Below are 17,815 nucleotides of genomic sequence, written 5' to 3'. Positions count from 1 at the left end.
GCAAAAACTTTGATTATTTTCTATAAAGACTAATAGTGTTGAATGGGAGCATTCAAATTCAAATCTCTTTTAAACATGTTTGTGCTAAATAGGTAAATCTAACAAATAATAATAATAAAATCAGTATCCTGTCATCATATTTATCCCACAAATTACTGTTTTTCTGAGAATGGCCTATCAATAGTCTGTATAGTGTTCAGGGGGATAAGTATGTTTAACTAACTAAACAAACTAACTAATTGAGATCATACAGCATTGATGTAGGAAGTGTAACAGGTTTGTTAAAGTCTGTAGAGAGGCAGTGTAAAGTCACTTTCTCACCATGTTTGGTAAAAGTGTGCTGTGTCTGCATGCATGATGTGATTCTGATGCCCTTTTGTGATGTGATATTGTGTGTTTTAGTGTTTTATTGCACAGTGTTTGGTGTACATTGGGTTTGTTCATGCAGTGTTGACTCAAGGTAGAAACAATAGACACTTAGTAAAGAACGCAACACCCTGTCCAAGCAAACATGCGTCTTTGTCTGTTTCTTCAGGCATGAAATTGGAATAATCGATATACCATTTTATAAATAACACAGATCAACGCACAGTTTTGAATTTCAAAGTGTGGTTTAGAGAGAAATGAAACTCAACCTCTAATACAAGCACTTCTTCATATAACATGATCAGTACTGAAATGTTCAAATAAAACCAGAACTGATCATACAGTTGGCTTAAAATTGGAGAAATAGCAAACCAAAGATATCAGGGAGAAAGTTTTTGTAAAAAAAAAAATTAAACAGATTAAACAGATTAAAAATTAAACAGAAAAAATCAGAATGTAATCATAAAATTCAGATCAAACTACTTGAATTGTTAAAACTACTTTGGGCAATAAAATGTTAACAGTTTTATATCAACTTCAAACTGCCTAAAATAAGTTGCAATGACTTTACTAACATATTGAGTAAAATGGCTAACTTACAGAACTTTTTTTTTCCATTGGTTTTTGATTAGACTATTGTATAGAAGTGGCTTAACTGTGGCATGGGTTGACACATTACAAGGTGTGGTTAAATTTACAGTTGTTTTTGAATTTTCATAAATGGAATCCAATCTTTTAAATAGAAATCCACGTGATGTGTATGTGAGAGCAGGATATTTACCCACTCAGATTTTGCCTACCTGATCTCATGAAGAAAATGTACCAGTGAAAACTTTTTCACAATACGCGAAATACGTACCAAGAAGTACATATAACTGCAGTTTCCAACAGAAATGACCACTAGAGGCAGTAAAACAGTGAGTACTTGTAATCGTTTTTGTGCACAGTTGTGATTACAGCTCCAAGTTTTGCTTTCCAGAATTGGACTTATGATGCGGAATCCTTGGGTATGAATCCTGTGAAAAACATGACTCACGATGAAAGAGCTGAAAGATACGAAATCGAAAAACAAGTTAAAGCAGCATGCTTGTGATTGTTTCTATGTTGCATTCGCTTTTGTTCATACAATCGGGTAGGTTTAGGTGTAGTGCAGATGGTACATTGTTTTAAAACGTGATGGAGCATTAGAGTTATAGCACCACTCAGTGGACATTTCACATTGAATATGTCACTAAACGTACATGGCGGTACGTATTTTGCGTCTTGTGAAGTTCCCACAGGTACATTTTCATCATGAGATGAGGTTGTAAACAAACTAAAAAGCTACGGGCCTAGTATTAAACCTTGGGGTACACCCATTTTATTGTTCAGAAACAATGACTTTTCCTGTTCAATTCTCACACATGCTCACAATTTCATTTGGGAGTACCTCAAGGTTCAATACTAGGCCTGTAGCTTTTTAGGTTGTTTACAACCTCATCTCATGACGAAAATGTACCTGTGGGAACTTTTTAGCATAACGCGAAATACGCCATGTACGTTTCGAGACATATTCAATGTGAAATGTCCACTGAGTGGTGCTAAAAGAGTGTTCAGTTTTTTCCCCGGAACAGATGACAGTACATATGTTACATTTTATGTGACGTTGATTTTGTACGTGTCACCGCAGATCTGACTTGAAATGTCCATTGAATGGCGCTATAACTCTAATAGCTCTGCGACATTTTAAAATAATGACCATCTGTACTACACCTAAACCAACCCGATAGTATGATCAAAAGCGAATGTGATGTAAAAACACTATCGCAAGCATGCCGTTTTAGCTTGTTTTTTGATCTCTCATCTTTCAGCTCTTTTATTGTGAGTCATGTTTTTCACAGGATTCGTACCCAAGGATTCTGCATCTTAAGTCCAGTTCCATGCCAGATGAGCTACCAAGCAAGCTATTTATGTCCGGAAAGCAAAACATATGGGACTGTATATGGCATATGGGACTAATCATAACTGTGTACAAAAACGATTACAAGTGCTTGCTGTTTTTTCACCTTTAAAGGTCACTGCACACTGAGCCTGAAGTTTTTACATGTTAATAAATAAATACGATCTCACGTAATGTCAATCATGTTTACAAATTGTCTCCGAAATTTTCATTCGTCATAAAAAAAAAAAAAAATTAGGATTGGGTTCTTTTTTTTTTTAGTTTTTCGCATCCGTAGCATTTTAAAAGGTGTTTTGACAGTTCAGAGCCACTGTACAGGCGAACGCCAAAATCCCGAATTGTGTCCGACCAGTTCATCCACTTCGTCTCACAGCACAAAGTACTGTAAAGGTGAGTACATTATATGTGAATCTTTGTTTTGGAAGTGGACTTCTCCTTTAATAAGGAGGTGCGCACAAAAAGTATGCTCTCCTTTCTCTCTATATCTTATAATTGGATGTACCCAATATGTCCTTTCCTTTTTCTCTTTTTAAGAAGAGAGTGGACAACAAAATCATCCTCACTGCTTGAAGATTACATTTTGTATTGTTTTGCATATTTTTTTCCACAACGAATGAGTTAATACGCATCAGACTCAAGGTTTCTGTGCGTGATGAATTTTTTAAAATGACGAATACAAAAAACGCATACGTAAATTTCAGACTCTGTGTGCAAGTGTTACCGCCTCTGTTGGAAAGTGCAGTGATATGGTACGTATTTAGCATCTTGTGAAAAAGTTCCCACAGATACGTTTTTGTCAAGAGATCAGATAGTTTGTTTATAAATTATTTACCGAGTTGTTGCCCAGAGGTTTATTGGCAACTTTATGCTGATGATATGGTAATTTGCATCTGCTAAGTCACCAGCCAAAGTTGCAACGATTTTAAATGCTCAAATAGAAAGGACATCCCTGTGGCTCCAGAAAAATTACCTCACTCTGAACATAAAGAAAACAGTTTTTATGTGTTTCTCTAATAATATAAATAAAATAAATTAACAAACCTTAATCTTTTTTTCAAATCTCCCTGCTGAGGATAACATATATAAACTTACACATATAATGGCTTCATAATGTGATTGAGTGTCAGAAGCATTTTGGCATTGTATGTTTATGAGAGCAAATGTATGTTTGCTCTGTACTGTTGATCTAGGCTATTATAATGCTGCAATGCTTCAGTTGGTGTATAAAGCGTGACGTGATGTGGGCCGCTGTCCTGCGTTTGCAGTCCCACTCTGTAATGAATGAGCACTCCAGTACGACTCCTAACAGACGGCCCATTGTTAACACTCATTCATTTGAAGAAGGAGCTCAGGTGTCATTAAGTACTTAAGATCAACTACCAATGAATTCAAATTAATGGAAATAACACTATGTAATCAAGAACTGATCTTTCAGGCAAACTTTGTAACATTATCCATTTATAGCTTTTCTCAGTCACATATTTTTCAGATCATTTTTGTTCAACCTCCACATCATAAAAGCAACTTCTCATTCTTTTGAACAAACTGCCAGTGCTTTAGTACATTCATGCAACTGATTATGAACATTTGTCTGCCGCTTCCTATATTATCAACTGCTTATGTCACATTGATCAAAATATAAAGCATCAAGGCATTAACCCATTGCAAACATCATTAAATGCAAAATTATTCAACTAGTTATCATAATCTGTCAAGCATATTTTCTATACATTTCTATTTCAGTTTTTTGGTAAATTTGTCCTGAATTGATTAACTGCACAGGTAAATCTTAAATTTCACTAATGAAGGGTAAATGTAAAGTGTTGGTTCAAACAATAATCAATCAGTTCTCTAAAATAATTCAGAGATGCTGCAACAAGGAAACAAACAAGGTCAACAGCTGGAAGACAAAGAGGAGTAAAGGTGAAGGTTGAAGGGAAAGAAGGCAAAACAGAGGAAGAGACTAAAGATGCCAAGGACCTAGGCATGATGAAATAAGGGCCATTATTGTGGACAATGTTCTCAGTTGTGACCTTACAATGGCTGAGGCAAGTCAAAAGGTAGAGCTGAATGCTGAGAACATCTGTGTCCTCGAGCATTCAAGTGTTTGTAGACAGAGCATGTATGCATTCAAACAATGTGCACTACTATAATACTGTATACTGTAATGCTTAATATTACAGGAGTCCACTTGCATTTTACATTAAATTATTATTAATAATTGTTATTAACATTAAACCTCTAACCAACAAACTGAGATTCACAAACCAATGTAACATGTTCTTCTGACGCATTTCAGAATGAAATAAAACTTTATTAACCGGCACTTGGTTGGATGATGAAATATGAGCTGGGATAATGGAACAGAGCAAATAAATACGAGTAATTCATGAAGAGAAGGATATTTGTTTCAGAGAGGGAGTATGTTATTACATTTTTAATAAAACACTATGAAGACAAACTTTTTGCACTGATGAATGTTTGACAGTAAGAGCATGAACATGTAAATAAAGTTCATTTTGATATCATGCTGACACCCCATGACCATTTCTCTATGTACACATATCTGTACATATATACTTTTCAGCCTTTAACAATATTAAATATATCTTGTAGTTGTTCTAAAATTACTGTGCCAATTACTGTCAGGGTTGCCTACAGTGAGGAACGAGGAACGAGGAGACAAGGGAATATAACAAACAACAGTCTTTAATGATCCAAACCAAGGGGTTACACATGGCAGGCATGAGACACACGTACCACAACAAGACGTTCAAAATGACGTTCAACACCAGACCAAGGAATCACAGGACAGACTACACTTTAAATACTAGACTAAACGAGGTAATTAACTAGACACAAGTGAATGAAATGATACAATCAACAAGAGGGAGAAACTAAGTCACAGGGAAAACATCGGGAGAAAAACACATACAGACAGTCCATGGACATGACATATTGCCCCCACTCCAGAAGAAGCGTCATCACGCCGCAAGAACAACATTGTAAGGGATGGGTGGGAACTAGGGAGGAGGCTCGAGAGAAGGACAGACACCCGAGAGGGGGCCGGCAGACAGAGTCCAGGGTGGTGACGATAGAGGGAGGAGTCAGGCAAGAGACAGGATGGACTTGGAGCAGGCGGTGCCAGGTGGGGGATGCAGGCCACAGCTATGATGGCGACCTATGGTGGAACCGGCGGAAGGAGAAGCCATGGAGGAGGAAGCGCTGAAGACTCCAGGTGGCCGAACAACAGTGGCGCAGCAGAAAGCAGAGGAGCCTGAGGCGGAGACGGAGTGCCGATGAGCTAGGGTGATGAGGAGGATCCAGAGGACTGAGGTGAAACAGATGGCTCTGGAGCAGGAACGACAGAGGACAAAGGTGGAGCTGAAGGGATGGAGGAGCCTGATGGAGCTGGAGGGACAAGGCGAAGCCGAATGAGTGGAGTCCCAAGGCAAAGGATGGTCGACGACAGACCCAGGATGAAGGAGCCTGGCGGGGCCAGTGGACTGCTGAGCCACGGCGGAGAGGAGGGAGCCGGGAGCCATGGTGGAGCTGCTGGGTTGACGGGCCGAGGCATAGTCCTGGACACTGATGCTGGAGGCGGAGACAGGGGATCCTCCAGCTACGACACCAATGGTGACTGGCAGACCTGCGGTGAGCCCACCGCACAGATAGTGGGCTGAGGGTGAGGAGAGGGGCTGCCAGATGACAGCAGCGGAGGAGGCAGGAGCAGGCTGGTGGGCAGGTATTTGTGAGCCTCCGGGCTCTCAGGGCTGCCCTTGGGAACAGAAGCTCTCTCTGGGCTAGACTCGGAAACATAAGGCCTCTCTGGGCTGAACATGGGAACATAATCTCTCTTTGGGCTGGACTTGGAAACAGGAGTCCTCTCTGGGCTGGATGGGGAAACAGGAGCCCTCTCTGTGTTAAACTCAGGAACGAGAGCCCTCTCTGGGCTGGACGTGGAAACGGGAGCCCTCTCTGTGCTGGACGGCACAATATGAGTCCTTTTTGGGGCAGGGGTGTGAACAACAGCCTGTGAACAACAGCCCTCTCTGGGCCAGACACTGGAACAGGAACCTTCCCTGGGCTTGACAGGAGTGAAAGAGGGCTCCGACAAAAGAGGGAGGAGATGTGGCAGGTCAGCATCTAAATCCATAAGCTTTCCTTCAAAGTTCCACAGATCCAGATCCATAATTAGCTCACCCTCAGCCATGGTGCAGTGGGCGGTGCTCCTCTCCACGATATCGTGGTCCACAGCTTTTTCCTTTGTGGTGTGCGTTGTTGCCAGCTCTTGCACCTTGTCTGACGTTACTAGCAAGTCCAGCTCTGCAGCGATCCTCAGCTCTGTCGTTCCATGCGGCGATAACTAGTCGGTCGCGGCGGGCTTGGGCTCTCCGTCATCAGTGGGCTTGGTCTCCGCAAGGCGGGGACATAATTGGCTGGGCTCTGGATCTGGGATAGATGCTCTCCAAACACCAGATAATATATTCGGTAACACTTTATTTTATGGTTCCTTAACTAGTTGCTTTTTAGCATGCATATTACTAGAATATTAGCCATTTATTAGTACTAATTAAGCACAGATTAATGCCTTATTCTACGTGACCTTATTCTACATCCCTAATCCTACCCAGTTACCTTACAGACTATTAATAAGCAGCAAATTAGCAATTTATTGAGGAAAAAGTCGTAGTTAATAGTGAATAAGTGTACCCTATTCTAAAGTGTTACCATAACTTCTCTCCAGCTCAGTCAGGTAGTGTCTGGGAGGTCAACGGGGTGGTGTTAATTTTCCCCGATCCAGAACAGTGAGTTCAGTACAGCACCAAACGCCGTTAAAATGGCGAGCTGGCTGAACTCAGCCGCAATACTCCAAGAGGGGAAGGTCTATACGGGTGAGGGAGGTAAACACTGAGGGGGATCCATGGGGAAACATAGGAAACACACAAAAAAAAAACTGTACAAAAAACGGGAACAAAACAGGGGGTTCTGTCAGGGTTGTCTACTGTGAGGAGCAAGGAACGAGGAGATGAGGGAATATAGCAAACAACAGTCTTTAATGATCCAAACTAAGGGGTTACACAGGGCAGGCAGAAGACACATGTAGCATAACAAGACATTCAAAATGACGTTCAACACTAGACTAAGCAAATCACAGGACAGACTATAATTTCAATACTAGACTAAACCAGGTAATGAACTAGACACAGGTGAATCAAATGGTACAATCAATGAGAAGGAGAAACTAGGTCATGGGGAAAACACACACAGACAGTCCATGGGTGTGACAATTACTCCTCCTAAAAGGTATAGACTAATTATATGTTTGTAAACATTCGGGATGCGCAAGCATCATGGTTGCAGAAAACCTGAGAGAGATAGCCTTTACAGCTAGAGAATTACATGGATATGGTACAAAATAGTTAGGTTTAAAAAGATTATAGATTATATTAATTAAATGTCATTTTCAAAATGTTCTCCGCAAATTACAAGAGCTTGTTATTCAACGAAACTGACATTAGATAGTGAGATTGTCTTACAGATCCGAAACAGGGATGATGTTTTTAGTGGGAGGAGCCTATCTGGAGTAGTGGCCTATTGATTGTACATCTGTTTACAGATCTGTGTTTAGCTTCAAATGGCATCTTTCAAAGACGCCATTTGAAGCTAAACATTTGCATATTTGCATTCCGATTCTGACATCAAAAGGCACAAAAATATATATTTTTTCTCTTATTCCATTACCTAATTACCTCTATTATCAGTGCTTTTCTGGAACCACTATGCATGCGTAGCAAGTGATATAACTGTGACATCTACTCCAAATTGGTCTATTGCATTGCTTTTTAGTAATGACTGATGACCAGCTACATATTCACACTGCAGGCAAATGTGGCCCTAATCTGATTTTTTTTTTTTTTTTTGCTCAGATGTGACTCAGATCTGTTTTTCTCATGGCAGTGTGAACAGTACAAACCGCATGGAATCTGATCTTTTCAATTCTGATTTGTGCAACTTCCATATGTGGTACCAAATATGATAAAAGGCAATGCAACCACAGTCTAAACAGTCATATTGGAATTCATGCACCTTTTACGTCACTCTAGGTCAACATTCGTCACAAGTCTGCACTCGTGGGAGACACTACAAAGATTTTACATACTTCTTTGTAGTACATAAGTTAGAGACAGTTACGAAAATCAGTGGAAGTACAGTGTCAGCACTCATAAGGACTACAATAACAACTCTATATGCAAGCAAAACATGAGGGCTTGTATAGTTTCAAAACTTTGTTCCCTTTTGTCACATCCTTGTCTTTATTTTTCATATTGCCTATGCAATTTCGCTGGCTTCTACAACAGATCACACTATAAATAAACACATTATCACTTACTTTATGTCCTTTGTGTTCACGTCAATATGATGTTGCCAAACCCACAGTTTTCCCTCGAAAATGGGGTACTTTCTCCACTGTTGCCACGGGTTGTTTTTTAACTTTGTGGGTTGAAGCGACCCCACTAATGTGAAATTTACCTCCTGGAACATGACTGGGCTAGTTTTGAGAAGTAATTGGGCGAAATTTGTTGTAAAAAATGCGTTCTTGTGTGCACGCTGACAGTGTTGCCAAGTCTGTGATTTTACTGCGTAATTGGGCTACTTTAACATTGTTGCCGTGGGTTGTTTTTCATGTCCACGAGTTGAAGCGGCCCCAATAGCATGTTATTTAGCCCCTGGAATGTGAATTTTACCATAACCCTGCCAAAAATGTGCATTTTACCCCCCACGATTTTTACCAGTGGACCCCCCTCGAAACGCAATTGGGTTAGTTTTGGGCTAGTTTTGAGTAGCAATTGGGCGGGTTTTGTTGTGAAAACCTGGCAACTCTGCATCCGGATCAGTTCAGAACCTGCTCACACTGGAAATCTTATATTTGCCACATGTAAAACATGTTCACACTGTGAACAACTACAGTACATAAAAAAAATCTGATCTGAACAAAAATTTAATGTAGCCTGCAAACCTCATTTGTTGTCTCAAATTTTGTAAGCAATTAGGGATGCACATCCCAAAAGCATTTTAAAATAAGGTAGAACATAGAAACTACTGGCATCAGAAATATTTGTTTACAGCGCAAATGTTTGTAAACATTTGTATGACATCATGATGCAACAGGTTTAGTATTTGACAACTTCCTATTAGTTCATGATGAGATGAGATGAGAGAATGCAATTGAATGTATTATTTTATCACTTATTTTTTATTACATTATTTATTTCTTTGTCGATTCAGCTCAAGTAGCATTGTTTAGGATCACATAACTGAACACAGATGTGGAAACCACTGATCCAGACACTGAAATTACATATGCAACTGACTCAGATGTTTCTCATATTCTCAGCATTATTCTGCTTACCGGATCTATTATCCTATTATGTACAGTATTTTCAATATTGCATCATTTGTCTTGTCTTGTTTGTGCTCCACGTCCTTTTTCAGTTTCCCACAGAAGAGGGGAGCCATGGGTCCGACGTCAGACAGGGATTTATGATTATGTGGGTCTTGCATGTTTGATTGGAAGTGAGATGCTATTTGACGTCAGGCACACAACAGATGTTTCGCCTTTTATAGAGTCATGAATCAAACTGTTAACATTTCAGGAGCAGTGACAGCAGTCGGCATTTACAGTCTCATTTGTGTATTTGAAATCTATTAAAGGTAAACTAAATCTTTCCAAGAGTACATGATAGCTTCAGGTCTTGGTTTTCCTTTTGTTACCTTATGTAGATATTCTGAAAAGAGATGTGGAAAGGGAGCATCAGTGTGGTTAGCGTTCTTAATTAATGTTTTATATTGTAAATTCCTTGTTTGTCCTGATCAGTTAAACTGCCGGCTGTTCTTTTGTTCTTCTGATTCAGAAATTCCCACAATGACTGTATGATTTTAAGATCCATCTTTTGACACGGAGGACAACTGAGGGACTCATATGCAAATTTTACAGAAGGTTCAAACGCCCACAGATGCTTCAGAAGAAAAAATGATGCATTAAGAGCCGGGGGTTGAAAACTTTTTGAATTTGAATTTCAGGGTAAATTCAGCTTTTGTCTTCTGGTAAACATGTATAGGGCAGTAATAAATGAAAAATAAGATAGATAAGCAAAATAAGAAAAATCTTCATTCTGTTCAAAAGTATTCACTCCCTGGCGTCTTAATGCATTGTGTTTCGCTCTGAAGCATCAGTTATCAAGAGGACTTCATGGAATGCCATTCTAGAGCGGAAGTAAATTTTCAGATTTTGATTAAAGATTACCAAGACAAACATTTTTTTTTATTAGTGGATTAATAAAAAAGACTCAAGACTAACAATATGCATTAACAAAGTAAACAGTGTAAATTTTGATTTCATGCAGACTTTAGGATCGGGTGAAATACTTGAATAGAACCACTGTTATGTTGAAAAAGTGCTAGCCTGCATTGTGCACATGTGTGAACTCATGACAACACTGATGAAGCACAACTAACTCAAACTTCAGCACTGCTATATACGAAATCTATGAAGGGTCAGCTAATTATTTCCAAGAGTACATGATCGGTTCAGGTCACCACTGAAATCCACTATGGTACCAGGCACTTCACACTGTACCTTTCTTCCTAGCAATGCCATACATTTTAAATGCTGTTAGATCCAAAATGATTGACTTGGTTACATAAGACCAGAATATGGATCCCAGAAGTCTTCATCTTGTGCTTTGGCTACAGTAGGTACAGTACTTCTTTTGCGGACAACAACCATACAGAATGCTGCAGGTTGTGTCTTACTGTGTGGGATGAAACAGTCACTTTTTTCATAGCTTTTGCCAGCTCTGAGACACTTTTGATGGGTATTTTCCTGCTCCTCTTCCTTTTCTTAGGAAAAATCACTCACCATGAAACAAAAGCTTAAAGTCAAGGCCTGATAATTTCACCCCATTTCTTTTTGTTAATTTTGTATTACTTTGTACAACAGGATTAACAAATAAATGTTTAAATGTTAAAGGGATAATACATGCAAAAATTAAACATCCGTCATCTATGTTCTTTACTTTCCTTTTTCTTTGAAACGTAAAAAGATATTTTAAGCAAAGTTGGTTACTAGTTTTAGTTCCCTTTGACTTGCACTGCACAGACGAAAAAAAAAAAAAAAAAAAAATGAAAGTCCAAGGGAATCGAAACTGTTTGGTTAACAACATTCTTCAAAATATCTTTTGTGTTCTGTAGAAGACAGACAGTAATACAGGTTTGGAACAACAGAAGGGTGAGTAAATGATGACAGACGTTTTATTTTAGGCAGTTTCATTTAGACTGTCCCTTCAACACTTAAAACAATGATTTGGTAATCCACTTGTACCATTGTGATATTTTGTGCAAAGAAATAAGTCGCCTGACAAAACGGTGCATTGTTGTCAGCATTAGTGAAGAGAAGTCTTTTCCATAAACCGGTTCTTTCACTGTAGATGAGCAAGTCAAGCCATAAATATATTTCCAGCAGGCTACAAATTATGTGCTATACTATAATTTTAACTCTTCTGAAATGCTGCCTAGCAGAGTTGGTGTTGTCTGACACAATTAGCCTCCGGCCGGGATATCACTTATTATCAAGTTATGCCTGTCGAACGTGTCCAAAAATTTGTTTCAACTTGTGGATAAGTATTGACTCAAGCCGCAAACTGTTTCAGAGGTGGTGTACTCAGTGTGCAAACAAGTGCCCAGCCAGCTTTAGTATTTTGTGTTTGAACTGACGTTTTTGTGGTAGCTCTGTATATTTCTATACGGAAATCGGTGCTTTTTGCGTCCTTAAGAAATAATCAAACATAGATTTAATTTAACAACAAATAAATGTGCAATTATAAAAAACAATACTATTTATGCTTTTATCAGTATTACAAAAAAAGTCATTTAAATATTATTTTAAATAATTTAAACAGCATTTATGCTGATTTTTGGCCTGTCCCTCACTATAATTTTTCTTTTTCAGCACTTTTAATTTGCAAAATGAAGGCAAAATGACATAAAAATCATATTTGCATATTGTTCTAAATATAGCCTCATTGTTAAGCAATGTTTTTGGAATAAGTATGCATTTTTTCTATAAACTATAAATCATTTTATTGGTGTCCCCTGATTTCATGTCAGCCCTGTTACCCTCATCAAAAAACCTTTGTAAAATAATGTACATTTAAGTGACATCACTTCTAGGAGGTTACATCATCTCTCAAACATTTAAAATATAAACATGCTTCTCTCACTCCTCTATAATGTTCTATTTTTGATGATTTATGAGGCTTACCTGAGGGGGACCATCATGCAATGTCAATCCTGTTACCATTTTTAAAATTAATTAATAAATTAATACAATTAATATAATTAGTATCTACAAGTAAAATTCATTCAGTATGTGCTTTTGTGAACTTGACTTTAAGCTAGCATTTTTTTTTAATCATCCAACCAGTTACTGTCAGCCTGTTACTTTTTAAAGATTGTTTTTGAAGATTGTTATTCAGTGGCATACGAGGTCTAATTAAACTGTAGTATCTAGTAACACTTGTGTCGGTAAAAGGGTTGACAAAAATACCAAAAACACGAGGTAGAAATATAGTCATAAAATAATAAATTACAGCCTGAGATGGCACAATACAATTTCATGACATTTTAAGGTGTCTTCATTTCATGGATATTTAAAAAATATTAAACATTTTATTTTTCAATTTTTCCAAGTGGAAAAGGCACCGATTTCAGGAAATGACCCACATACCTTATGTGGCCCTGCCCTTTTTAGCAGTGACCTTTGTTCTGTTGTTCAGTTTGTATTTCCACAGCATGAAAGTAAGATCTTATAAATAAACCGCTCATTTTAAAATCTTCTCAGTCTATTAGAATTTGTTATAACATCTGCTTCAAACATTACAATGCTCATCATACAAAATATGTAAACGATCTCTTCAACAGCGAATGCCATAGAAATATACAAAGCTAACCACAGAAACAGACATTCAAAGACAAGTCTAAAGATGACTAAGCACTTGCATCTCTGGTGCAAAAATGGCCAACATCACACCTTAATTTTTTTATGCTATTTGCAGACAGACACTTGTCCATATCATCTTTCATCTAGCTGCTATGGAAATGCTTTTAATTTTCACACTTTTTTTTTTCTTTCTGTGGGTGGCTCTTTGACAGTAACTCAAAACTTTGTAACACTTCAGAAATAAACTGGTAAAGTGACATGAACAAACTGGAAGTTACAGAAATGTAGCTAATCAGAATCAAGTATGTAATCATTTCCAAATAACTAAATAAATAAATAGCTGGAATATATGAATGTATTTTTGGTGCAAAACAACGGAGCGTCTGTGACGGCAGAATTTGTAGTAGAGAACAGCCACACATGTGTAACAGTACATTTGAAGTCACAGACAAAGGTGGAAACTTTTAGATTTTTTTTGCTCTCGCACAAACACAACAGTTACACCTTCTCGAATACTTTATTGCACAAATCATATTCTACGAATCACAAATCAAGAAACTCGTACGCTCGCATGTTTTGCTACTAAAACACATTCGCAGACCTGCATTCAAAATGTGAAGTCACGGACGAATTTTGTACATCCGCAAATCAGTATGCGAAATCTTGTAATGAGATTTGCACACTTGTAGAATGTTTTCTTACATGCATGTATTTTTTTCTTGGATGCTTTTTCTAGCACAAACACAAGTGCATAACAATAACGGCACGAATCTGCTGCTACAAGTCTCAACCGATGTTTTTCTCTTACAGTTGACATGTTTCGCGCACTCTTTTCCACCACATATGTGACCCTGGACCACAAAACCAGTCATAAGGGTCAATTTTCCAAAATTGAGCTTTATACATCATCTGAAAGCTGAATAAACAACTTCAGCTTTCCGTTGATGTATGGTTTGTTAGGAAAGGACAATATTTGGCCGAGATACAACTATTTGAATATCTGGAATCTGAGGGTGCAAAAAAAAAAAATCACCTTTAAATTTTCCAAATGAAGCTCTTACTAAAGCACATTACTAATTAAAAATCAAGTTTTGATATATTTACAGTAAGAATTTTACAAAATATCCTCATGAAACATGATCTTTACTTAATTTCCTAATGATTTTTGGCATAAAAGAAAAATCTATAATTTTGACCCATACAATGTATTTTTGGCTATTGCTGCAAATATACCCCAGCAACTTAAGACTGGTTTTGTGGCCCAAGGTCACATATCTGTTTGAAATCTGGAGCAAAAGTGATTTCTGCATTTGTAGAGGCAATGACGGGCACTCTTCAGAGATCAGAGAAATTTGGCCAATCAGAAAGCTACACTGTATTCGGTTTTTTGTTATTCCTTATAATTCTTCGGTTTTGTTTTGACAAAGTTTATGGATCTTATCGCCTGCAACATTGGGGGTGTATTTGGAGCCATCGTGACAGTGACTGCATCAGCTGGTAAGTTAATTTCTAACGTCAGTTATCCAAATCAATCAGGGAATTAATCAGGGAAGTATAATAATTCTACACTGCCTTTTTATTCCAAGTAGGGGCAGAATCATCACATGACTAGCTGTCAGTTTTATTGAAATTAGGTAACTCAAAATATATTTGATTTTACGTTATATTGATATTCATTTGCCACATGTTTTAATCCAAAGCAACTTGTGCTGCATTAGGTACACATTTTATTGAGTTAAATGACTCAAACAGTATTACAAGTACTTCTTTTGTATTTTTTATTTTCTAGTTTGTGGTCTGGATCATGTCATCTGCAATACATTCCAGTTGGAGCATTTTCTTGTGATGGCCATCGTAACGGTGATAACATCAACTGGTAAGTTAAAGGTTGTTGTTTTTTTTGATCATTATCCATTCCCTGGGAATCAACCCCATTATTTCAGCAATATAACACTAAGCTCTCAATGGCAAATGCAGAAACATTAATTCGTGTGTTCATGACCTCAAAGTTAGATACTGTAATGCTTTACTGGGTGGTTGCTCTGCACGCTTAATAAACAAACTCCAGCTGGTCCAAAATTCAGCAGCTAGAGTTCTTACTAGAACCAGAAAGTATGACCATATTAGCCCCGGTTGTGTCAACACTGCACTGGCTCCCTATTAAACATCGTATAGATTTTAAAATCTTGCTAGTTACTTATAAAGCCCTGAATGGTTTAGCATTTTAGTACTTAGGTGAGCTCTTCTCAAAACTCAAAACAAGCAATTTGATAATACCTAGAATATCAAAACCAACTGCGGGCGGCAGATAATTTTCTTATTTAGCATCCAAACTCTGGAACAATCTACCTTCAGGATGCAGACACACTCTGTCAGTTTAACCTGGCTTACACATAACACATTAACACATTTCTATATTTCAAATCTGTTAAAAATTGCTAGGCTGCATTAATTAGATCGGAACCGAAAACCCTTTCCATAACACCTGATGTACTTGTTGCATCGTAAGAAGAATGGCATCTACGCTAATATTAGTCTGTTTCTTTCTTATTCCGAGGTCACCTTAACCACCAGATCCAGTCTGTATCCAGAACAGATGATGGATCAGCACCTAGAGATGACCTCTACAGCCCTGAATGTCAGCGGAGACCACTTCAACTAGATGAGCCCCAGAGACAGATCCACAGTGAAGGCCTCCTCACACAGACAGCCATCGGCATAAGACCACAGGAACCAGATGAATGCAAGAATGCGTTATAAGGAATGGAGCTTAAATGATTTGTGATGGATCAACTAATCATGCACCTTCCTTGTAGGTGCATTCAGATAGTATATAGTGTTTTATTAATCTCAAAGCACATACATCACAAAGTCTGGCAGTTGTGGCAAATTCTGTAAACACTATTTAAACAGACATTGTAAACATTTTTTTTTTTCTTGTGCTTGCAGGTTCATTCCAAGAATTAATTCTGGTGGCACCAAATACCATTGAGATTCACAGATCAGATGGAATTCCTGAAAGAGGGTGCAAAGAAAAAGCATCAGCCTAAATCCCCTCATCAGAGAGCTTGTCAACTTTGCCAAAATTACTGAAATTTAACACAACAACACATACTAATTTTTACTGTATTTTATTTCTGTAAAGCCTGTTTTGCTATCATCTGTATTTTTAAAAAGAAAATGTTCAACAATTAAAAAGAATATTATAAAGACAAATGCTAATGAGTTATTGTGATTTTTATGGGGTTGGGGTTGTAAAAAAAATAAATAAATAAAAAAAATGGTATATAGTATTGTACCACGATTGGATTGTTTTATAAAAAATGAAAATAAACTGAACAGTCCTAATTCTGAAAATGCAGTAATAATACTTTAAATTAAAATACAGTAAATACATCAAGTAAAACTTACAGCAATCTCTTAAGAGTGTAGTTTAGGTGCCTGTCAGTTGGCACCCAAATTAATGAAGTTTGCAACTTTTGTCTGTGACTTTAAAAGCAATATTACACATGTGTGGCTGTTCTTTACAACTACAAATTCTGCCGTCACAGACGCTCAGTTGTTTTGCATCAAAAATACCTTCATAGGAATATACTAGACTACTGCTATCCAGATTTTGCCGCCTTTATTTACAGTTTAAATAAATCAACGTGTGTTGCCAAAGGTCAGAGCCAGTCTGCAGACGTGAGCTGACATTTCACAGAAAATCACATAGTGTATGATAGCCACAGATGTTTTATTTTAGCTTCAGTCAATGAATCTGTCCAGTCGCAGAATATCAAAAATGTTTAATGCTTTGAGACAATTTTAGAACACATTTTGATTTCATGTGTCTCCTAGATTTGAAAAGTCATGTAGTGTATTCCAGCCTTATGCCACTCAAGGGTATGCATTAGCAATTTTACCAGTGTTATTTTAGTCTTTCTGCATTACCTCATAATATTACTGTAACACAATTGGTTTTGTTTAGCCAGATATGACACATTCATGTCCTCAGTGACCTGCCTTAGCTAATGAAGTAACTAGATGTCACTCCTTGCTTCATTTCTGAATTGTGTGGAAAGAAAAAAAAAATACTCCTGGAACATTATCACAGAACAGTAGCCTTACAAATGTGAGAAGAGGATTGAGGTTGGACAATGCATTTACAAGCACTCGTAAATATGAGCACAAAGGCCTTTCCTCATCTTACAATCTATAGACACGGTGTATATATATCTAGCGGTGGAGGATGGAGGGGAACTGTATAGGAAGGAAGAAAGAAACCAGACTATTTTCTCCTCCATTTGCCAATGGATCAATAAACACACTTCAGCTTCAACACTGTGTAGACCACACAAACATTTTCCACAGGTCAGAGTGGGAGTGCTTTAGATTAACATCACACAACCATCTCTGCTATTTTTCCATTACACTTTGGTATGACAGTCAACTAGCTTAGCATCTCTCATTAACTGCAAATTGCTGATGTTGCCAAAGTTCAGTCGAAAGCACACAGTATTATATTG

The 17,815-nt window shown here is 37.7% G+C and overlaps 1 long non-coding RNA gene across 2 annotated transcripts; it reads left to right on the top strand.

The window, feature by feature from the left end:
- Positions 1–11,516: 11,516 nt before the first annotated feature.
- LOC127177363 (uncharacterized) lies at positions 11,517–16,745 on the top strand. Of its 2 annotated transcripts, XR_007829212.1 has the most exons (6): positions 11,517–11,597; positions 14,735–14,804; positions 14,894–14,941; positions 15,097–15,183; positions 15,865–16,119; positions 16,257–16,745. It is a non-coding gene; the product is annotated as an uncharacterized LOC127177363 (long non-coding RNA). The 2 variants fall into 2 exon arrangements; XR_007829211.1 differs by having other exon boundaries at positions 15,097–16,119.
- Positions 16,746–17,815: the final 1,070 nt, after the last annotated feature.

Source organism: Labeo rohita, chromosome 15 (genome assembly GCF_022985175.1).
Source record: "Labeo rohita strain BAU-BD-2019 chromosome 15, IGBB_LRoh.1.0, whole genome shotgun sequence".
Taxonomy (NCBI): Eukaryota; Metazoa; Chordata; class Actinopteri; order Cypriniformes; family Cyprinidae; genus Labeo; species Labeo rohita.
Note: the sequence above shows the minus strand (reverse complement) of the source record. Positions and strands in the feature narration are given on the sequence as shown.